We start from the raw sequence: 23882 nt of genomic DNA, 5'->3' as shown, positions 1-23882 counted from the left end.
ATTGGATTCTGGACCTAAAAGAGGGCCTGATCCCATTTTTAGGTCAACTGCATGTAGAAAGATGCAACATTCTGAACTTTCTAGCATCACTGAAAAGCACATCTGTTTGGTGTGACCACCAATAAGTGGCAGGTGGGTTTTCCCAGGTATCCTAGAGAACTTGCGTTCTGTGGATCTAGTCTCTCCCAGTGTTTTCTATCTCTTAATAGAATCCCAGACTGACTCCATGATCAGGGATTTATGGGAACCATACAATCAGTTAAAGGACATCTGATGCTTCTTAGGGCTGAACATATTTCTTCATGGTTTGTTTTTCTGCTGCAGAATTACATGTTAATTGTGTTTAAAAAGTCATTGATTTGGTTAAAAAACAGTTTTTCTAAATTTTAAAGCAATCAGATGGCTCCTTGATGGTATTGTGTTGTGTATAGGAATTGAAACTGCTTAAGTACCCAGAACTCAGAACCTGTATAAAAGACTGTATATAAGCTGTATTGCGGAATACAGCGGAATTTTGTTTTGGTCAGACTTTTTATGACCAAGATATCTACTGAGGTGGATATTTACGGTTTAAAAAATATGCTTGTTAGCAAAATACACAAATTAAACTTTCATATACCTTATTTACATCTTTGAGGATTCTAATAATATTTCAATCATAAGTTAATACTGACCTTTGATATTGACCCACTTATCTAAGTGCTCAGCACGACTGGCTCCAACACTTTACAGAAAGAAAGTCGTATTGTTAGTGAATGGATGACAGTTGTTTTTTAGCATCACTGTCCTCAGACTGGAATTGCCCTTTGTGATAGATAAGATAAGATAAGATAAAGTTCTTTATTTCTGATACTAGTGCTTTCTGTATATTAGAGAAGTTTGTGCACCATGGTGGTCATGTTTACATCGACCTGAATTCCAACTTTCAAATGTGAAACTTTCCTCTTTCGAGAGCATCCACACACTCACCAGGGTGCTTTTCTAATCAACCAAAGAGAGGAACAATTTTACACCGACGGCTTGTGTTTTATTCTCATCTGTGGGTATACTTGAACTGAGCACGCAGTCTCGCTGCTGCATGCCAGGCACTGATTTCCATTTGTCATGCAAACTAAAAAGTGGATGAACCTTTCCCTGGGCTCAGGAGCTGAAAATCAGTCAGCGGGTTTGTTCGGATGTTTCCACGGTGTGATGCCTTGTAATTCAAAAATGGGTGGAGGCAGGACATTTTTCATTTAACTTCCTGCTCTGTATGCTCTTAGCCAAATTGAATCGGAATTAGTGATTGTCCACTCGGTTTAGGCTGAATTTCTCGTTCTGTGTTGCAGATACCGGATGTTCACGTGTGCATGAAGAATCCAGGTGCAAATCACCACCTCTGGCAGTCATGAGGAATAGAGGGTACGTACAGATCTCCTCATGTCACACCACCCTCTCATCCCCAGCTGTGTGCTCAGACCAACACACTCTGGCTGCTGGGTGAGATGTGATGCTGATAAGTTAAAAAACTATCCTGAAGAAGTAAATCCCATCAGAATGCTAAATGATCTGCTTGATGTACTGGACAGTCGGCGCCCTGTGGAGCGAGAAATAAAGTTTGTTAAACACTCGTACTGGTTATGTAGTTTGATACCAGTGAAGTAGTAGTACACTAACTACAAATGCAGATGCACTGAACCACTGGATAAACTCTAAAAGATAATATTTTGTATCAATTTTTTTGGGTAAAGCAATATTTGTAATTTTTTCACTTGTTGGTGTATAGGATATTGTATTGGTCTAATAAAATCTCTTCTGCCTGGCACACATCAGGAAATGATGCTTCCCTTCCTGACCTTGATTTTTCACTTTCTCCTGCCCACTTGTGCTGCTCAGACGGCTGATGAGATCCTCTGCTGCTGCTCCTGGCACGTACTGTTAGTTTAGTACCAACCTCAGCTGGCTGGGTGTAGAGTTGAGCGTAGGTAGACAGAGCAGTAAATCCACACCACACTCATCCATCAATGTGTTGGTGTCTGGGCTCCCTCCCTCGCTGCCTTCTTCCCTCCAGCTTAGCTGAGCTGCGTCCCTGCTTATACACATTCTGTGGCACATGATTAATCCTACCTCTCATATCTCTTCTCATGTGTCAGCACCTCCGTTGCTTTATAGGCTTAGTCTAAAACGAAGTGACAGGTCCGCTCTGAAATATCACCAAATTAAGACCGCTGGCATGTGTAAACAACGCAAATATACACCGAAAACCACAAATCAAACGGAGGGCAGAGCCTTCCTCTCCTATTAAAACTTTGTTGACCCTGTAATATTTAAAGGTTGTCTTTGTGTGGTTGAGCTTTTTCAGCTGATTCGACATTTGTCATCTCTCAGCTGATGGATGAAACTTGTGATTCTGGGTGTTTTCCTTCCTGAGAAATTATTTTTGTCAGTCACAAGTGGAATTATTATAGTATGGGTCACAAATAAATGGGAAAACGGTAGATCTAAAAAGGCAGTTTCACTCTTGTGATTGCATTTATGTGCAGGAGAATAATAGAAGTCATCTAGCAGTGATATTTACACAAAGTAAAAGTCACCATTGTCAAAAAGTAATGTTGTGAGGCTTTAACTGCTGTTGATACATGCTGTATTCCAGACTGCTTATTAACCTGCAGCAATTTACAACTTCTTAATATTCAGCATTTGGTGTGTCGTAGTTTCTCTTAGACCTCAGAGATGTGCAGATGTTGAAGAAAATGTCCGTTGACACTGTTACTTTTACATAATATGATTTTATTATCTAATAAAGACAACATCTAGTTTACCCAGTCATCACACTTTATAGTTGACATTAGTTTGACTTGTTACCTGCCTACTTCTCAGCTCCATCAGGTAATTCCTTTGTCATCGCTACATGCTGCTAAATTCTATTTGTATTCCACAGTCTCTGGTCAGCACATTGCTGCCTGACTGTTCCTTTGTGTACAGATCTTTACTTTATGATGCACAAAGGGCTCAAATCACTAATAAACTAACAATATCAAGCCCCAGCTGGTAACTTGTCTGTAGTGTTTACAACCAGATGTATATGCTAGATGTTACATGCTCATACTCTGATGTGCATCTTTTTAATAAATTGCTATTTTCTTCTCAGCATGCATCCATGTCTACTTCTAAATTTATAAAAATATATATTTTATGAAGGTTATTGCACACACTGTCAAAGAGAAGTTTCATGAGTAGGAGAGATACGGATACACTCAGTGAGAAACTCTGGAGTGTCTACAGAGGAAGAAGAGTTAGAATGTTCCAAAAAGTTGCTGGATTTGTAGCTTTAGTCTCTAAAGGGATCATAAAATTTGCCAAATCCAGCAACAAAGTCAGTAAGTTGGCAGAGCTTCATGTTAAAACTACGTAAATTATATTACAGTTATGGTCACATAAAGTCACAAATTAAAACAAACGCTGAGACATATTTATGCTAATTTATTTGGAGTTTCATTTATAACAACAAGAGCAGCATCTTCTAGACATGATTTATGTTAAATTTCCTTTAGGAGTAGCGCTAAAAAAAAAAAAAAAAAAAAAAAAAATTGTCAGTTTGAAGTCACAGAAAGTTTTTGCAGGTTTGTAGATGAAGTGAGACTCTTGAATGTGGAGGGAAAAGAGGGAAAATATCTGTGGAGCTGGAGATGTGAGTGTGCAGCCTGAGTTCACTGAAAAGCCTTCACCGGCTTCTGAGGCTGCCTCGGCTGCATATGCATGAAGTCAAACGTTGCGAGCGGATGGAAGTCGCTGAAAGGAAAAATGACAAGCGTCATCGTACAGGCGTGCACATTCGGGCTCAAGATAATGCACATGAACACGCACACAGACGCCGATCTACTCGGATGTACGGCGCAGCTCCGACACCAGCTGTTCCACTGCGTTTAAATTATCACCTGTCAGCACAAATTTAGCCTGATCCTGAAGGAGCTGGAATTTAAATTTTCAGACCCGCCATACTGTAGAAATCACCCGCCACCCCTCCTCCTGCTGTCATCCATCATAAAGTACAGGCAGCGGAGGTCTGGCCATTCATTTTTCCTCGTTTCCTTTTAAGATCACAGGGGTTTAGTTCGGTTTTACTGAACAGCTCTGCATAGTAGCTATAGATGAAAAAGACGTTGAGAGACAAAAAGGGGCTGTCAGCTGGACAAAATTTGACACACATGACAAATCGCTGAATGTATTATCATATATTAATTTATAGATAAATAATGAAGATAGTTTCTCTATCATCTCATGAAGACGTTCTCTCGTGGTCCGTTCAGATTTATTACTGAGCAAATATTCAGTTTGACTTTTTTTGTTTTTTGCTGCAAGAAATAAAAATAATGACAGTATAGATGTTAGCTGTAACTGTGAGATGCTTGCAGATGTGACAGGACAGTGTTACCTACAGGATATAAATGAAAAACCAAGCAGAAAGTGAAAACTTTGTCTTTTTGTGGACACTGAAGATGTCACTTTGTGTGACGATGTGATGTTTCTTCCAGTCAGAACCAATGTTAACCAATGAAACTGGTCAAGACCGAGATTGCAGAAGTTTTTCGTTTTTTCTTAACCCTCCTAGTAATTCTGCAAGGCATTGTTGGGTTCATCTGTAACAGTGAAGGCCAGTTATGACGGTGGGTGAACCAGTCTGCATTTCACTCATATACAACAAGGAATTTATAGCCCTGTAAAAAATACAAATTATGATATAATTTCTGATTAAATACAGGATATTTATGTACAGGCATGGTGTTCAGGGACTATCAGCTGGCGTTTTTTTGGGTAAATGCTCAAGCTAAACACAAAACCTTCTAGGAGCACTGGTCCTCTCTGGTGTTTTACCCCAGTCCTCCTTCTTCTCTTTTCTTGTTTTTGTACATTCATAAAGTGCAGCAATAAAGCCACAGTTTAGGCTCCTTCATTTTCACCTAAGCTGAAAAGTTTTTTAACCCAGGCAGACAAATCTTGCACTACACAGAGCAAACTGTTTGCCACAGTGTGTGAACTACACCGTGGCTTTTAGGGGAGCTCACTTTTTTTGTGGTCAGAAACAACAGATACAACATTTATAAATCATTTTATTTAGATTTTAGCTTAAAAAAAAAAAGAATGAGAAGTATCCTCTGCTGCCTACTTTTAGCACCACACAGGGCTTAGTTTGTCCTTTTGTTTTATGACAGTTGGCGTCAAGAGTATGTTTATGATGTTGCATCACTACATTTTGATGGTGATGGAAACAGCAACATAGATGCCAGTATTTTTATTAACCCCTTGATGCCTGAATTTATTTACAATGAAATGAAAAAAACTGCATGTTTTTGCTTTCCAGCTGATGCTAAAATAAGTGGAGATTGTTAACTTGTCTATTACACATAGATATATAATAATAATAATAATAATAACAGATATATAATAATTAGGTCCCACTCCGACTGGTCCTATGAGAAACTGGTGCTTACAAAAGGTTCCCAGGTATGTATTGAATATGCACAAACCGGCATTGGAGGAATGGATGCGTTTTCTCGGCTGCAGTCTGAATGAAAGTGGTATGTTGCAAATTTGCAACAATACGCGTCAAGAGGCTAAGGGGAATCAATACTTTTACCCTGATGTATGAATCATACTTCAATAATAACCTTATATGAAGCATGAGCCACAGAAAAATAGAAATGCATGGCAAAAAAAAGCATACTGTCAATATATTTGGACACTCCCCTGAAATCAACCCTGTCTTAGCCTTAACATATTTTTATCTTCACACAGTTACACTGTACCTCCACACTAACAGATGAAGCCGTTAACATTAATTATCTCATAACAACGGTGCTTGTCAAGGTCTGGAGTATGTTAGACGATATGTGAACAGCCGGTTCTCATATGGTCACCATGTTGGATGTGGAAGAAATGGGCAGATGCAAAGACCTGAACAGTTTTGACAAGGGCCAAATTGTTACAGCCAAACAGCTGGTTGAGAGCATCTGTGAAGTGACAAAGCCTGTGGGGTGCTTCTGATCAGCGGTGATGAGTATCTGCTGACAGTGGACAGCGGGCGGAGCAGCCACAAGGTGTTGTAGGATGTGACTGAAATCATCTGATCCACAGCAGCTTCAGCTCATATCTTACAGGATCTGATGTCCTGGTGTAGAGTACCACAGGGAACCATGAGAGGCTTTGTAGAGTCCAGACTTTGGTGTGTCAGACAACATATTATGTAAGGCTACTCTTAATGTTTTGGCTCATCTTGTGCCACATGCTTCGACTTTATTATATAATTGAAGTTTGGAACGAATACACTTAAATATGGTCAGATGACGACACAACTAGGGATGCCCCGATCATTTTTTTTTTGCCTCTGATCATTTATTATTTAGTATCTGCTGATACCTGATGCAATTTTCACAGATAGTGCATGTCACATATTGTAGATTAGCTGTAGAATCCGCAGTGCCTTTTACTGTTTAAAAATGTTGCGACCAGAGGAGGTGGCTACTTTTGTGTTGGTGATCAGAGAGCACTGTAACAAATTAACTAGTAAACGGGCACCATGACAAAGTCATCTGATGCCTAATGAACTCTGGCTAGAGCTTGTGTACTGAATCACGTTGAGATTAATTAGGACGTGGTTTCTACTTTCCTGTGGCTTATGTAAGGACCTATATGACTTGTTTGTGGGTTTGCCAACAATACTGGTGCATGATCAATAAAAAAATGTGCTGCCTTAAGTGATTTTTGCACATATTCCTAATTTTTTTTTTATTTACAACACAAGTGGCAGTGTACATAAATAAAACTAAGGTTCTTGTCAACAGCAAGCAGTTTAAAGTAGCCCTGATCAGCCCTAATCCCAATCCAAGGATCAGGCTCAGGACATCCCTAGACATAATATGCTCCCAAGCCTTATTTGAATAATGATGGATCATTTGAGAGTAATTTTTAAAAAGGTAATAAGAGAAAAGTTTTTGCGCTCAGACTTCACTGACGACTAGCATCCCATAAGTAGGACATTGGACAGGACCCCCCGGACTTTAAACACTGGTGGTGGTGGAGCAGAGTTATCAGATGGATATTATAAACTTCAGTTAAGACTCCCAGGAGGATGAGGTGGTAATGGGCAGAGGAGGGCTGTGCAATAGTGAGTTTGAAAGGGAGAACTACAGAATTACACTGACATTTAAAGAACAGGGACTAATTGGCTCGAAGAACATGGGTAGAAAGATCATCGGACAAGTAAGGTGACATAGAAACTTTGAATGAAGGGATTTTGACAGCATGGAAAAAATGGAAGTGACTGAGATAGTAGAACAGCAGGAAAAACACACAGTCACTAATAGAGGCAGCTCTGCTGCCATTCGTGTGTAAACATGTGAATGAAAAACACTTCATAAAGCACTTTGTAGGGCCTAGCTAAAGGTAAAAGGTGCCGCATAAGTGCAGAACATTCACCATTATTCGTAAACTGACTTTAATGGGAAGTACTCTGACATAGCGGCTGCCAAGTTTTTTGACATCTCAGAAAAGACCAGTGGCAGCAAGCAAGTATATTTGTCCAGACAGGCGCAGGGAGAGTTCATGCTGATGTCTGCATGAAATTAAGTTGTGACTCATCTATTGTAATGAGAACCAAGATGGCCATCTTTTCCTTTTGGCTTTTCTCTTCAGGGGTCGCCACAGCGAATCATCTGCTTTCATCTAACCCAACTTCTCCTCTTCCTCTCACCAACTAATTTCATGTCCTCTTTCACTACATCCATAAACCTCCTCTTTGGTCTTCCTCGAGGCCTCCATTAAAAACTCAGCATCCGTCTACCAACATATTTGCTCTAAATCTTCTGTACATATCCATGCACATGTCTCTGAACTCTACAACATCGCTGGTCTCTCCACCATTTGTACACCTTTCCCTTCATTCTTGCTGATACTCTTTAATCACATCTTACACCTGACACTTTTCTCCACCTGTTCCAACCTGCTTGCACATGTTTCTTCCCCTCTTTTCCACACTCTCCATTCCTCTGAACAGAACCAGTGTGGCCCTGTCAGGTTACAGTAAGAGAAGTAAAAATTATTGGATGGGTTCGTTTGACTAATCCACTGTGATCATTCAAACATTTTTCCATGAAATAGAAGTCATTCATCCCTGCAGCTGTATTAGTGTTTTAATTAAGTGATCAAGCACGCAGGAGCAGCCAGGGCCATGGGTCTTTGACTGTGCCATGGGCGAGAGTTGCATCTCTCTCCCAGCAGCCCTGGAGTTGAAAGCAGATCAATAGTGGCACGTCCTCAGAGGAATCATTTTGATCCTGGCTGTGGCTCTGACTCCTGCTTGGCCTCTCTCAAGCCTCTGCCTCATATGCAGGTCAGTGGCATAAGCGAGTGGTAATAACTATAATGGCACAATTACCTCCAATTCAATGCAAATTTTGCAACCTGACAAACCTTAAACCCCCGCGGCTCCATTCAACCGTGGGGCATCAAAGGTGTCCATCCTGTTGTGGCTTAAATGTTCCAGAGGAACCATAAAAGACTGAACCATTTTACACGAGATTTTGTGTAGTTGGCTTATTTATGGATTGACGCTGTTCCCTTTTAGCTTGCGGGGCAGAGCTCTGCCATGGTCTAATGAGGCAGAAGACAACCTGAAATCAATAGCTGCTCCCAGCGCAATGCACTGAGAACAGCCCCAACAGAGAAGTCCAGTAATTAAATGTATTTCACTGTGTATAACAGGCGGCTGGTTAAAGGTTGGCGAGCAGGAGAGTTTTTCAGAGTTTCTGGATGTAGGTTAAATCTTTTTTTTTTCTTGTCAGGCCTTATCTCCTACTTTTGCCAGCTGTTAGGTGCTCAATGTGTCTTCTGGCCTTGTTAGTGTTAATGCATAGAGGTTGAATGAATTCCCCATAGCTGAATACTCTGGACCCAATGTAATGCTTGATGGAGTGCAAATGACTGCGGCAGTGGAAAGTGTTTACCTTGATAACTCCACAGTGGCCATGAACTGGCTCTACTACCCACCAATCTATGATTGTTTTGCAAAAAGGAAGGTTTTGAAATGAATTTTCTACTCTTTAAAATGACATTTGGAAGTTTCTCTTTTAAAGATACTCTCAAAATTCTTCAACAGATCTTGTAAAATAATGATAGAATTTATTGTACTTTGTTTTTCTTCACTAGTTAAACAAAATGGCTCCATATACAGCAATACCCAGTTTCCTCAAACAATGTTGCTATCGAACAGGGGTGTACAGCAAAGACAAATTAAGAATACTTCAAACAAACATCAGTTATCATACACCAAATAGCCACAACATTAAAACTACTGACAGAAGAAGGGAATGACATTGATCATCTTGGTACAATGCAATGTTCTGCTGGTAAACCTTAGGTCCTGGTATTCATGTAGTTAGTTATTTGATACACCTAAACATTATTGCAGACCAGGTGCACCCTACATTGCATTGACACTGCCTATGACCAACCCCAGCCTGGTAATGCTCCATGCCACACTGCAAAAACTGCTCAGGAATGACTTGAAGAATACAACAACGAGCCGGAGGTGTTGACTCAGCCTCCAGACTTGCGCTAGCACCAGAGGACACCGCTGAAGATTTTGTGTCCATGGCCTGATGGGTAAGATGGGTTCTGACAGAAACTACACAATACGAATCAGGTCGTTTTCATGTTGTGGCAATCGGTGTATATTATCATACCCATAATCCAATGTTTCTTTTGATTTCTTTCAAATTATTTATTTATGTTTGTTTTTACATGCAAACTGTTATTGAGGAAATTACTCACCTTCTGCAAAGCTGTGAAATAAATGGCAGAAATACGGTGATAAAAGCTGCACAAAAGCAATAATCCAGAGCCACTGCCTCAGGCTTTGTGGCGTATTATTGTTGCATAACGCTGGTGGCAACTCCGACGAGCCGCTGGTGTTGGGCCATAATTGAAGTTGATATTAAAAGACAGGAGCAATGCGTAAGTCATAAGAGGAACGCAACGGGGTCATCACAGCCCAATGACACGCTGGTGTAACTGCAGTCACCTTCCCTGTATACTTGACAAACTGCTGCTTACCAGGCTACACAGGAGGGGGACAAAGAAACATAAACCACTGCCCTTCACACAAGCCCTTGACTTCACTGCTTTGGTATAATGGCATTGTCACCACTTAAGATGTGCTCACAGGACAGTAACGTACAGGAGTAAAATGACATCAACCTCACCTCGCTGTTTGTATGCTACGTGAAGGGTAACTGCTGCATTTTTGAAACACCTGGTGGACATTACAGCCCTCAGCCATCATTTTTCAGCAACATTAATTTTTGGCCATACTCATTTCAGCCTGGATCATGCTGATGACATGATTCCCACACAAAATAGGAAATGGTTCACAACAGGTGTATATAAACAGGGACGCTTTACAATGTCTTTGACTTTATAATGAATTATGCTGAGTGTAATCCCTATAGTCACTCAGTTCCAAGGCCAAAGAGAAAATAACATCTTTGCACTCCTTGCATTGCACAGCAGCATATGATGCTCTGACTTAGTCTATTTTGAGGATCATGAGCTGTGAGGAGGGTGAAGCAGGTTCACTGTAATCTGTCATAGTGGGCTACTAATGTCATCCAACTCCAGCAGCTCAACGCTCAAAGCAAGACTACTTGCAATGTACAAATGTTTTGTTTTACAAGTCAGTACAATCACATATTAACTCTTAAGCAGATACTTTTTCTAAAAAAGTAACAATTTGATTTGCTCTGTAAAGTTAAATGCAGTTTTTGAAAATCTGATTTTAGCCACATTTGTTCCGTAGACAGCTTTAAAATGTGATTAAAGTCATTTTTTTAGAGATTCTTCCTGCCTCAGACTGGCTGCTCTAATCAGATTTCCAGCTGTGCTTTATGCCACTTTGCAGCACTTAAAGCAGAGTGAACAGTCAGCTAGACATGACATCAGCCTCACTGATGTGTGCACCTTATTGTTTCAGCTCAACTACAAAGAGAGCCAGAGATTTTATTCAAAACACGTTTATATTAGAGAAGGCTAGTTATCATTGTGAGTGATACCCAAATGTCTGGCTGATCATGGCCCTGATGAGCAAACAGAAATCCATCCAGAATCAGGAGCTGACCTAAGTCAGAGATAATATCTTGGGGGAAACCATGAAGCCTGAACATGTTTGACAAGAGGCCCTCTGTCGCCTCTTTGGCGGAGGGTAATTTAGGCAGTGGAATGAAGTGAGCCATCTTGCAAAAATGGTCTGCGACTGAGAGAATGACTCAATTACCTTTTGAGATGGGGAGACCAGTCACAAAAATACATTTTTGTGGGGCCACGGTCACAAGGATCGGGCAGATGGTGGAGTTGTCCAGCTGGGGGATGACAGAGTAACTTGTTTTGTGAGCAGACAAGTCAAGCAGCAACAACTTTTACAACTTCCTTCCCTATGGTCCAGCAGCAAAAGGTTTGACTCAGGAATCTCAGAGCAAATTCATCTGAGTCTAGAGGAGGGACTCAGGAACAAAGAGGCAGTTTGGTTAGCAGCCCTCAGTGAGTTGCATCCCCTCAATACCTGTTCCACCTTACTCTTGATGCACCATGAGACAGAGGTGGAAGGCAAAATAAGTGTTTGTCCAGTTCAACACTGAGACCTTGTGCAATATGACAAGAAGAAGATGCATTCATTAAAGAGTAAGACCCACCTGACTTGAGAGGAGTGGAGTCTCTTGATTAAGCAGGTTTTTATGATCTGTCCAAATCAAAAGTGACTGTTACATCTCCGCCAGCCAGTGCATCCACTACTCCATGAGAATGGATGATAGCCAGCATCTCTTGATTCTCCGCATCATAGTTGTCAGGAAAGGAACCACAAGGATGGATCTTGTTGTCAGCTGTGGACTGTTGGGACAACATTGCCCCCACTCCTCACATCCGAGGTGTTGACATCGACAATGAACTGTAGATCAGGGAGTATGAGAACAAGAGGAGAGCTGAAGCCCCACTTGAGAGTCAGAAAAGCCTGCTTTGTGGCTGAAATCCACTAAAAAGTTGTTTGGGGCTAAGGTAGAGCAGTAGCTGTGAATCCACCATATGTTAGAATAGTAAAGCTCAAGATCGGTTACAGCTTTGTACGGGATTTAGGTTGTGGCCAGTCAGAGACTCATCTTAGAGGGATCCATCCTGATACTGTCGACAGCCACAGTGAAACCCATGAGCAACACCTTCTAGACATAGAAGTCTCATTACTCCACTTTGACCAACAGCTGTTCCTCCAGGAACCGCTGGAGAACACAGTGGACATGTTGGATGAGTCTTGGACAAAATCAGATTGCCGTCAAAATACAGAAACACAAGCTAGCTGAGCATGTCTTGGAGCACATCATTGAGCAACCACTGACAAATCTTTCCTGTCAATAAACAAATACCCATCTCCAGCCAGGAAGAGGGACTGGATTGGTAATCCCAGCAGTGGGGACACTCTGGATATATATCTCCATGGTCTGTGTTTGGGGCTGACAGGAAGTAGAGATGACTTTTAGGATGTGGAACTTCCTGAAGGGGAGGATTAAACAACTTCTTCAATGTGTCCGTGATGTTCACACATTGATCTAAAAGCATTCTTCTGTTCACAACATAGTGGAACCAACAACCCATTCTGTTGTTTTAGTGCAACCTATAGACAGATCCATCATGATTTTTTCCCGTCTTTTAAGATTCTTTTCAAAAGACAAGACAGTCAGTATCATAAACACCACTTTGAATACCATTCTGTCCATAATTTCTTGTTCTAGTAGTTGGTCCTTGCTGCCTCCTTCATAAAAGATATCAAGCTATGATTTGTTGTTTACCAACTTGTAGTTTGTCTTTTCTCTTGGCCAAATCACAGCAAGATCTCTAAAATTACCTGATCTGGCAATGGCCATCTTACCAGGTGCAGAAATGACATAGATTTTTCAGGTATCATACGCCAGAACACAACAATGTGCAAATTCACTCGAGGGTCATGTTTGAACTAAGTCTGCATCACTTTTCCAGTTTTCTTTCTGATCTACTGTGCAGACTTTCTTGCAGTCCGAACAAAGTGTTCTCATCTCATCTTTGGCAGAAGTAAGGAAATTGTGCAATATTCATTCTGAAAAGATATGATGTCCTGTGGAGTGTGTTTTCTCCTGTTGCCTGTTGTCTCCATCCTGACTGTTTTCAAGCAATACCTGGAACATCGTGTGAAAACAGCCTCTATGTGCCTTTAGCATGTTTAGCGATCACTATGTCTGCACACAAACGACAATCATTCAGCATATCCCATATATTATTCATGGCCCTGTTCAGTTGCTGCAGTCTTCATTGGCAGTAACAAGCCCTTTGGTTCTGACTTGCTCTGCTCTGATGGTGGTGCTCCTGCACACACACCACACACACCACACACTCCACGCCTGTGATGTAAAATTCTAGGTTTCGGCTAGTTAATGCAGTCATATGAATTATTAATTGTAATAAGTGGAGCTTCCAGGCTCTGTGCTTTATTGCGTCCTCCTTCACCGCTCTGTGACATTACAGAAATGGCAAATGTGTCCGAGACAGACGGAGGCCATTAATAACCATGCTGAGCTTTGTTTCCTCCGTGATTCCAGACCTTTCTCTTGACTTGAACGAGGCTTCCAGCGTCTGGCTGTGTGGGATCTGGAGCGTTTTAATGGATTCCCCCTCCAACCCCTGCGTTATAATCTTATGATGTGTTTATTTAAGGGCAACAAGAATGCTTCACAGAGTGCAAAAGTCATTTGCACCAAATAAAGCCGTTGTGTGTAGAGCTTCAACCAATGCAAATTAGTGAAAGTCTTTAAACGTGTTGCCTATAAAATATGTCCTTTATCATCTGTAGTGTCATTCTGTGAAGATAAAGCAGGTGCCATGTTTTTTAGATGAATTCTTCCCTTTATTGTCACATCGATAAATGATTTTTGAAAAGAAATTATAATTAAGTAAGGGACCTCCACCTCATATCCTAACTGATTTGGATCTGAAGCAGAGTCTGTGATTTATTACCCTTCTCTAATAAATGAGCTCTCGCTTGCTGGGTCTCCTGAAGCTAATATAATTCTCAGCTAAAGAAGCTATTGAGAGAGCCACAAAAACACCATCCCGATATTGCGCATGGATTAACACTGAGTAGAACTATTTTTGAAAACACAAGAAACAGTTCCAGGGTCAGATAGACACGATGCAGACAGCGAGTAAGTCTGACTTCCCTTGGTAGTTGCACAAACAGACAGGATGAATAAATATTTTATTCCAGCTTGAGTGACATTCCAAGAAAAGCAAAGCATGGTGTATCTATATTTGGATGCATTATTAATAGAGAATCACTATTTGAAGTATGTAGTAAACTGTATGCTGCAGGCTCCAGGATTCTGTTGAATACACACTGTGTCAGTTTTAATTTCCTTTTCAAGAATTACGTAAGGCTTGAAGGTTTAGTTTTAAATTAATAATCAGCAACATTTTCATGTTGGAAGGACACTGTGTAGAAGTCGATGCCATGACTCAGAGTGAGTCTTTCAGATATATTATATAATGCTGCATTAATTGTTTGTTTTCTGGGACCTTTGGTACAGAAGAACCCCACAACAAGCTTAAGGCATAATACCTGACCTTCAATATTACCATGATGCAAGTGTCAAGCTTTCCATTCTAGCACTGCAATTATGCAGCTTTCAGTAATAACAGATAGGCACATTTCCCCTTGAAATTTATCTATAGACCGTATATAAAAGATGTATGCAGACTCGGTATGAAAAGTGGAGTCAGTGACTTAAACCTGCATTCTTTCTACCAGCCAGCAAGGGAGCGACTTCATTGATTGGAAAAAGAAGTCTAATTGTGTAGAAGTGCATGAGAAAATGGTGTCAACTTCTAGTTTTAGGTTTAGTGTTCGTGTGGTAAATGATGGCCCCATTTAGGGTACAATCGACAACAAAGCAGGGTGTGTTGTAGGTGTCGCCATCTTGCGATTGACATCACTACAGTCAAATTACAGAGATACAGACAGTGAAATTCTGAACTCAAGGCTTCAAAACAGCAATCCCCAAATCAGCAGGTGATGTCATGGTAGCTATAGCTATCTTCGATTTCCAGTAGTTCATTAAAAGAAAGCTTCTCATTTCTTTATTTTTCTGGCTTAAATGATAAATGTTGCTACCAGACTTTATCTGCTCCACCTAATTTTAACAACAATTCAGAAAAAGCTTTAGATATCAGCTAGTCTTCTTTAGTAAGACCATCCTCCATAGATTGATCTGGTTTCACCTCATCATTAGTCTGGTACGTATAGGGGAGAAAATGTCTTAACAATGAGTAGTATTTATTTAAACCATTCACAGTCGTACTGAGTGGAGCTAAGCAGCAATGGTGTCTCCTAAAATTAGTGACATGGTTGTTTTGGTGGAACATTTGTAGGGAGATGAGCACTGTCTTTAGGATGGCTAATTCACCTGAAGAATCAAGCAGGCCTGTATTGCTGCATGGTGCAAATCCTTGTCAAAACTCAAAATTTTTAGCATATACACTACCGTTCAAAAGTTTGGGGTCACTTAGAAATGTCCTTTTTTTTGAAAGAAAAGCATTTTTTTCTATGAAAACTAACATTAAATTAAACAGAAACACAGTCTAGACATTGTTAATGTGGTAAATGACTATTCTAGCTGGAAACGGCTGATTTTTAATGGAATATCTACATAGAGGTACAGAGGAACATTTCCAGCAACCATCACTCCTGTGTTCTAATGCTACATTGTGTTAGCTAATAGTGTTGAAAGGCTAATTGATGATTAGAAAACCCTTGTGCAATTATGTTAGAACATGAATAAAAGTGTGAGTTTTCATGGAAAACATGAAATTGTCTGAGTGACCCCAAACTTTTTAATCGTAGTGTAGGTTGCATATGGACAGTGGAAGGGAGGAGAAAACAGTGTTAGATGTACAAAGGAAATTGTAGGTTTATACCTGAAGTCTACATCTGGTGAGTCAGAGTATAAATAAGCAGTTGACCGCTAAATACTGTACAGGACACTTTAAGTCCAAGGCAAAAATTTGCAATATCTACCCTCTGAAGATGCATGCACACAGCTTGGAAACTACAGAAGAACACCTTACAGTTTAGTATTATGGTGGAAAAACATATCTGATTGTTATTTCTTTCAAATGTAACAGAAGTTGCATGCCTTCTATGGAAAAGTCGAAGCGTAAGTGGAGCAGGCGTGTATACACAGTATGTCCTTCCTCTGTGCAGCAGCACATTTACACATCAGTGCTCATCTTGTAGACTACAGCTGCAGTCAGTCATGTTACAGTCCTTAATGTAATCTGTGGTGTTTACTGATCATCAAGACTTCATATCTCTGACTTTTTCCTTTAAGGCAGCGGCTTCTTTCTGGCAACATAAAACTTTGCTAAGTCTGTGGAGAAGCGCTGCCTTAAGGACAAACTCTAGGAACAAATGTCCCTTCACTTGTCGTTTCTGACACCCGCAGGCTTCTTAAGTCACACAAATAGAAATATTAAACTGACACATCAATGCAATTTTGTTGACAAGAAAAGACACATCTGCACAGACATTTGCTGCAAGCTATAGGGAGATGAATCTCAAGAAGGATACGATGCAAAGGACAGATAGCCACATTACACCGACAGACAGCAGCAGTGCTGATAAGTGGTAAAGGAAGTACAGCAACACTGAAGTTTAAAAATACCTGATTGCAGGTAAAAGTTATGCAAAATGTGATTAGACTACCTCTTATTTAGAAAATGCACCCCTTTGAGTGGTGGACTATTTGACTAGGTTTTGACTGCAGATGAGGTCATGTGGAGACAACATTTTACTGCTGTAGCTGGTTGTGGAGCCAGTTTTAATCAATTTGCACAGAATTAACCTTTGAGGTGTGACTACACATGGCAGGAAGCATGATGAATCCACACGCAGCAAAGAAAATAAATCTGTACTGTTTTACTTAACATTTAATCTTCCTGATATTTCTGACCATTTGACAAAACAAAAATGTGCTTGATATGCTTGAGTCAGTCAATCCCATTTAGCAAAATTGATCCAAATGATTTTTTAGTGTAATTTGTATTCTAATTCTCATCGTTTTGGTGCTGCTGATGTTCTGTGGGCACTGACGTAAACAAAGCTTCTTGATGAGGTGCAAAACTTCCTCTAAGCCAGAAAAACCTTTCTTTATAAACTCGTGGTGAGAAGTAAACTATAAGGCCGTTAGAATTATGCTTCGTTGTTCATATTATTAAAGCAGCATTGTTCACTTTCAGAAATGAAGATATCAGTGAATTCAAAAAGCTAACAGTGTCTCAGGTAGTGAGCTTGGCTTGATATTGGAAGGCCTAAACTTCACTTCATTTATTTGGATTTGTGATTCTGGCGACTCAGTGAACTTGAAGATGTCCTGCTGAGTTTCTCTTTCCACATAGTGTTTCTTATCAAAATCCACTGTGTATATCCTCGAGGCCTCTTTTTGTTGGCATATTGTTGCCTTTCTTGATGTGTTGCTGCAGTTTGCTGTGGATCCCCGGCCAGCAGGAACTGTTCCCACATTACCTACAAGTACTAATATATTTCAAAGAAGTTGCTTTAATCTAATATTTACTGAGCATCTTATGAACATTTATCATTTCATAAAATGGTCCTATGAGTGTAAAAGTTACCAGAAAACATAACATTGAACTGCAGGATGTTTTGAAGATGTTGTATCACAACAGAGAAAGAAACATTGTAAAACCAACATTCAAAAAAAATGTTTTCAATATGTTATGATGAACATGTAGTTGTTGAGGTGACAAATTACAAAATGTTCCTCCCAAAATGTTGCACAATGTTGTAAAACAAAGGAAAGACATTCTTAATACAACATTCAGAAAGTTTTTAAAGGATTTTCCAGTATTATAGACTAATAATTTTATCACAAAGCAGCTTTAAAGCGCATTTAAAGAACGGTATCTTACATTTAGTCTTGGAACGGATAAACTTCTAACTGAAAACATTCCTAGAATTACAGAACTTTCTCAGAATGTTTATAGAACCAAAAAAATATCTACCTAAGCCAGTGGAACATCTTGAAACTGGCACTGGGACAATGTATAGCTGCATAGTGGACAGAGGGGTTCACCTTTAAATATATAAGATGCTACACATAAAAGGTAAAAACCATAAGTATATATATATAAAAAAAAACAAAAAACTCCAACTCCTTAAAGTCCCTTCACTGAATTTAGAGAAAACTTTAGCTTTCTAAATGTCTGACTTTGTCCACTAATTGCTATCTTTGATGTGGATGTATCAAGGTTTTCCTTTTTTTCATGAATAGCTGCCTGCTGCTGGACGAAACGCTGATAATGAGAGCAGAATTTCTTATATCAAGGAATTTGTTAAATTCTCTGCTAGTGAAGCAAAGTTGATGTCAGTTCAGTTTTGCACAAAGTGATTAGCTACAACTTCACCAGATTTCAAGCAAAAATCCCAATAATTCTGAAGACCTCTTCAAACATAACTTGGACATTCAGCAGTGGTGCACCCTCTCTACATCCGTAACACTTAGAATCAGATGTAAAAATGCATTAATGCCACACCCATTTATATTCAAAGATTTTTATTAATAATAATAATAATAATAATAATAATAATAATAATAATAATAATAATAATAATAATAATAATAATAAAAAGTTCTTTACAGTACAATACCATACAATATAAGATAGCAAAGCAGTAAACAACATCATTCATAGAAAATGCAATTAAAGTATGATGTATATCCATATATGCACACATCCATGCATAAATACACAGACATATATGTATATATACACACATATGTGCACATATGTACAAACATAGAAATAAGGTGTTATAAGAATTACATATAGATTAAAATGATTCCTAGAATAAGTCAAACTGTGACACATCGGTTCCTCTCCTCTTCACTGACACCTCTGTGGCCATGTCAGTTCATAGTTCAGTGCTGCCACAGTCAGATGGACATGCGAGAAGGAATCAGCCTAATCAAGCAGAGCCTCCTGCCCCGACTGGTAACAGCTGACTGGCTCCCTGAGCAGATGATGGGCAGCTCATTGCCGTTTCCTCCACTCTTCCTGCACTGAAGTGGGATCCAGCAGTGTCTTTGAAAAAAAAAATCTCTCTGTTTTTTGACTACCTTTGCATTTCACCTCCTACTTAAACTATTTTTAGATGCCGAGTACACTTCAGCTCTCAGGCACATCTTACGGACAGACTGACTGCCTCCTCTGGGCAACACGAAGCTGATTCTGTCCCTCTGTGCTTTTGCCCACATTTCCTCATGCTGTTGTGGTGCATTTATGGCCGTTTTTCCATTCGAGTGCCACTCCGAGCTACATTTTCTTCTCACTGATGCAGAGTGGAACCTGGCAGAGCTCACGCACACATTGACTTTGAGTGTCTTTCCACAAAGTGTGCATGTAAAAGTCAGCTTCCAGATGTGCTCCACCCTGAGTGGGGAACTGGCTGCCAGGTTTTCAGCGGATGGATGACGACCCTGATGCCCAAACGAGGAATGTTTACCCACATCCTACACACACATTAGAGCCTACTCAGAGGTATCTGATCATCCATCAGCTATAGCTACTTTATCCTTGTTACGCACGCAGGGTCAAGGGCTTAAGCCAAAGTCAGCTGAACCTGGAAAAAACCCAGACAAGCACATTGAGAACATGCAAGCTGACCAGTAGGTCCAAACACAGAACCTTCTGATTAGAGCCCTACAACTGAACCTCCATGCTGTCTTAATATCTGATGAGTAATAGACTTTATTGCAGAGCATATGTACCATTTGAAAAGAAAAGTCCCACAGTAAAAGGCTGAAGTTCTTATGGTGTTTCAGTAGATGCTAGTTTAGATGTATACAATCCTGTAATGTTAGTTCTTCTTGTGGTTTTGTCAGTCTTTCAGCGATTACAAATCTTTTTGTATTGTGAGATGTCCATGTTCCACAATCATTTACTTGATTGTTTAGTGATACAACAAGGGAAATTAAAGGACCTGATCATAAGCTGCACTAATAACTTAACATATGGTTTGCTGGGAGTTCAATATTGCTCTTATAACTTTGCAATACATACAGGCCTGGACAGTTTGCCTAATTTAGCATTAGGAAAGAAAGTAAAGGGAAAAGACTTCTGCAAGACTCACACACAGTTAACAATGCTTTTTTTTAGCAGTTCCATAAATGCTTGCTTTTAGCGTCCCTTGGTCCTCCCAATTTGTGTTTCAAACATGCAAACTGCCCTAAAAACATAGTGAGTTTGTCTCTTTTGGTAAACGTAACCAAGCACTTTTGGCGGTGAACTTAGCCAAGCAATTAGCATAAACAAACGCAAACAGTGATTGAAAATGACCATAAACAGTGGCAAAAAACATTTGCACTGGTGTATTTTAACTTAACTAGTGATATTTTCCTGAATGCACTCAAATGGTTTCGGTGGATAAGCAGTTAAGTAGTGCACAAAAGCAAAAAGCAACTGAAAACAGAAGTATACAGTGAGTGAAAACACTACAAAACAACAGTCCCTCATGTGACTCAAATCCCAGTCATCTGGGTCAAAGTCTTGTAGTTTCTGTCTCCTTTAAACCTCCAGCCTGCTAGTATTGATTTTGTGACTGTTTTTATGTGTAAAATGAAACTTGTGAGTCATGTGACATGAACGCAGGTCAATAGAAAAGAAAACACTCAAATAAACGTAGGTGCTTTACAGACTTTGGACCACCAATGCCATTATTACACAGTTTGGTGTGAGACTACATTGCATTTTCAGTAATAATGTCAGATTCTTTTGGACGATAATTGGCTTTAACTCCCTATTTGTGCTGTTTTATAGCCAACAAAATTAATCAAATTTTAGTGTCTTTAATTTAGTAAACAGAGTTTTTTTATGCAAATGGATTTGTTTACATTTCTTTCTGCACAGCAAGTCGTTGAAGCTTGATTTACAAGAATCCTTTGCAATTTACTTGTCTCTGATGTTATTTAAATGCGGTTTCCAACATAATTATCTATCATGACTGCCAGAAATTTAATAGGCAGCATTTTAATGTCAACATCACTCAGAAATTTGCTTTGTTTTTGTCTTTCTTTCATCATTTAAGTCCCCCAATTTATGACATTTATTTACATTTAGTAATAGTAAAATCAAACTGAGTCTTTCCCACTGTATCCAAAAATTTCCTTGAATTCAGTTTAAATCCTGAACTATATAATGTAGCAGTAAGTTTATATGACTATGAATTTGAACTATGACCAATAAAGGTCAAGAAATGCAGTTTTCAGAAGCATCCAACCCGAACCTAATCTCTAGTTTGACCACAGTGGTTCAGATTAGATACACAGCAACTACATCCTGAATTGATAAATGAAGATACAAAGGAATAGAAAAGTTCAATCTGACTCCTACATTTAGCTTTTATGGCGTTGCAATGGAATTGACTGCACAGGTGGAGTGACCCTTCACTACCCTGCACCACATCCCCAGCAGTCCAGTCCCCTACCAGTGACCTGATATTAATTCAGGCTCATAACAGGAAGGTCAGTGATTTGATTCCCGCGACTGACAGCGTATCTATCAACAGCTGTGGCTGCTGTCAGAGTGTCCTTGAGCAAGTCAGTGTTTTGCCTTCCGTTCACTTCACCGTCCGTCCCTGTGGATCAGCTGAACATCAGTGCAGTATGAAGCTACGGTGATCATGCAGGTAATCTACGACTGACGGGGGACGGTGTTGTGACTCGACAGATTGTAATTAGGATGGTATGACTCGGGTCTCGAAACACGTTAATCTCAGTACTGGCATTATTAATGGTAAAGCAGGTGTAGTTTTCCGATCAGGGGACACTGGCTGTTGAAAATGAACATGACATCTGCGTATATTGGGAATCTAGTGTTTTATAGAGTTGAATGAAGAATTGAAGACAGTTTGCTTTTTGAGATTCTACCAACTTGAAATTGCATTTTCTCCCTTTAAACTGGCTTTCTAATTCCAGAGAAAGTGTGAAAATTAGGTTTACCGCTCCTTTAGCACTGTGCATCTTTTTAGATTTTGAATTTTTCTTTGCGAAAACTCAACCACTGTTTTCTTCAAGTAGGATTTCAGAGTAAAAAAAATTGATATGGAAAGAGTTGTACGTTTCATGACAAAATCATATTTTACATTTTACAGTTTTGATGAAGCAAATTCTTTAAGTTGACTTTCCTTAACTTTGAGTTGCAGCAACATTCAATTAAGAGGAATCAGCTGATTTAAATACACCTAACTTAAATCAGTCACATTGATGTTACTTCCTAGCTTAGTTTGGATAAACTTAATTCAATTGCCAACTGAAACCAATTTAAGTTGCTCCAGTAACTGGATACTTTCTTCCACCTATATTAATAAAACTATATTTTTTCTTTCATTATCCACACAATAAATTCTCTTTTGTTGATCCAACTTGGCTGAAGTGCTGAATGTGTAGCTCAGAAACTTGAAAAAGATGTGTTCATTCAACAGTACCATGATTTGTTTCACAAAACTCCAACTTCAGTTGCAGCGGATCACAAGACTTATGGTCCAGATTGTATCACGACTTTTGAGTCAAGGATTGGATTCATTTTCAGACTGTCACCATACCACTTTCAGCATGCCCCATTCATTTCAACACACAACTGCTTTGTGTCTTGTCACTGCAACTCTGCATGGAGATTTAGGGTCCCTTGCCAAGGTGGAGGTATGTTTTGACTGTCTGCACACAGGATTATGCAAAAATAACCAGACCATATTTTAAAATGGTAGGGTATAGGGTGTTGACCTTGGTGAACAACTGCACTCTTCAAGTGCCCTTATAGTTACTTTAAAAAGCACAAGCTTAAGTAAAATCGTATTTCACACTTTGATGGTTAAACTTTGCAGTTTACCCTTGGTTCACATGTGTGGTCATCTATGGGCTGCTGAAACACTAACTTCAACTAGCATATTTAGGAAGAGCTTCTCAGGGGTTCTAAAGTTGTGATATAATCTCTATGGTTAAAAAAAAAAAAACAGAAAAGTTTGATACTTCAAAACCATGATCATAACCAGTGTCCATGTGAATCCACTGTTTAAAATTGTTCTTTGAAGGATATTATCTTGGTCGGTTTTATCATTGTTATTATGTCTTCTCAGCCATTGTTTTTATCAGTTGTTATTTTATTGTAATTTATCTGTTGCTTGCCCTGTAAAGCACTTCAACTGACGTGAAAGTGCTATATAAATAAAAGTTATTATTATTGTATATTATATTATTACTTTTTTTTAGTTTCTTTATGATTTGGGTTGGTTTGGTCTTTGTAATTCTTTAAACTGCAGTTTCACTTATTTCAACCAAAAACTGTACAGAAAACAACCGTTAACTTCATATTGTTCTTTTGACACCAGGTAGCCAGATTTTTTTTATCCCTCGAGGAGATGAGTTTAACAAAATAAAATAAAGAAACAGTGTAGACAGATGCTGATGTCTTCTAATGATGTGCTAAAACATCCTGACCACTCACGGAAGTTAATAACAGTATGAGATGTATCAGACAGTAAGTCACCAAGGTCCAAATCATTATGGCCCATTAACCGGTTGGTCTCTAGCAATGCCGACCACCTCTGGTCTGCATTTGAGATTGCTTTCAGTCAATGTTCCCTCTAATTTTTCATGAGTGTGAGCAAACACACAAACTCCCTGAGCGTCCCTTGGACCACTGTGAGCAACATCAGACGTGTTCACTGTGGTCACACCAGCATCACATCCATTCAAGTTACATGGTTC

At 39.5% G+C, this 23882-nt stretch overlaps 1 protein-coding gene across 1 annotated transcript in view; it reads left to right on the top strand.

Moving 5' to 3' along the window:
* LOC111587138 (heparan sulfate glucosamine 3-O-sulfotransferase 5) overlaps positions 1-23882 on the top strand; it is a 118843-nt gene that overhangs the window by 56419 nt on the left and 38542 nt on the right. Inside the window, exon 2 of the mRNA XM_023296969.3 lies at positions 1329-1401. The gene's annotated coding sequence lies outside the window, so the exon portion shown is untranslated. The remainder of the gene's footprint in view (positions 1-1328; positions 1402-23882) is intronic.

Source organism: Amphiprion ocellaris, chromosome 12, assembly GCF_022539595.1.
Source record: "Amphiprion ocellaris isolate individual 3 ecotype Okinawa chromosome 12, ASM2253959v1, whole genome shotgun sequence".
NCBI lineage: Eukaryota > Metazoa > Chordata > Actinopteri > Pomacentridae > Amphiprion > Amphiprion ocellaris.
This window is presented reverse-complemented; position numbering and strand designations above follow the sequence as displayed.